General features: G+C 45.5%; 1 non-coding gene across 1 annotated transcript; it reads right to left on the bottom strand.

Moving 5' to 3' along the window:
- Window positions 1-311: 311 nt before the first annotated feature.
- On the bottom strand, window positions 312-386 carry Trnat-ugu. The gene has a single exon. It is a non-coding gene; the product is annotated as a tRNA-Thr (tRNA).
- Window positions 387-1,112: the final 726 nt, after the last annotated feature.

Below are 1,112 nucleotides of genomic sequence, written 5' to 3'. Positions count from 1 at the left end.
TCCTTTCTCATGGCATTGGGATTGGGGAGTCGGGCACCAAGTGTGCATCTTCGTGGCTATGCAAACGTTTCCTCTCATTATTAGATTTAACATTTGGTTGTTCTAACCGACAGGCTGATCTTTGCTCATAGGCTCTAGAAACAGAGCCTGTTCTGTTGATATATGGTTATGGTCTCTGTTCTTTCAGACATGTCCAAAAGAACAGGCACCAGTGATGACCTGCAACCATCAGTAACGAAATTAGAATTATATTAATACCTTCAGCTGCTGATGGGCATTGATATATATCAATGGGGACAGGTAAAAATGTGTGCCCTGACCGTGACTCGAACCCGGGATCCCCTGCTTACATGGCAGACGCTCTATCCAGCTGAGCCACCACGGGCACAGAGGGTAGTGTGACTGCAGGGACTCTCGCGCATGCCTCCCGTGAGAACCACATTTTCACCTTGTATGTCCACACACTACATCTGTAGTGTCCTACCCTAACACACTCATTCCTCATGGAAGATATTCTTACGAAGTTCCATAGGAGTTCGGGGAATATGTGTGCATCCACACAGAAGATGAAGGTCATGGCTGGTATTACCAGAACTAAATACTTACATGAACATGCCCAAAACAACAGACACCACATGCTGAAGGTATTAATATAATTCTAATTTTGTTCTGTTGATGGTGAGAATGGAGCAGTGTAAAGTTATGGTGATTCTCATGTATGACTGTGATGGTGTTATCCTAATGCATTGTGTTCCTCCATGACAAACTGTCAATGCACAGTATTACTGTTCGTTTTTGCAGCATCATCTGCAACTAGCTTTGCGAAAGAAGCGGCGACACTTGGTGCACAGCCCACCCCCCATTTTGCATGACAATGTGCAGGCACATACAGTGCAAGCTGTGGCTGCTCTGTTCGGTCGATGGGACTGGAAAGTACTGTACCATCCACCATCCTCCCTGGACTTGCGACTTTGATTTGATTTGACTTTGATTTGATTCCAAAGATGAAGGAATCACTTGGTGGCATTCGCTTCAGAACTGTTCCAGAGATTCGACAAGCACTAGACCGCTCCATTCGCACCATCAACAGAACAGGCTCTGCTAACAGTGTA

This window comes from Schistocerca piceifrons, chromosome 5 (genome assembly GCF_021461385.2).
Source record: "Schistocerca piceifrons isolate TAMUIC-IGC-003096 chromosome 5, iqSchPice1.1, whole genome shotgun sequence".
Classification (NCBI taxonomy): Eukaryota; Metazoa; Arthropoda; class Insecta; order Orthoptera; family Acrididae; genus Schistocerca; species Schistocerca piceifrons.
Note: the sequence above shows the minus strand (reverse complement) of the source record. Positions and strands in the feature narration are given on the sequence as shown.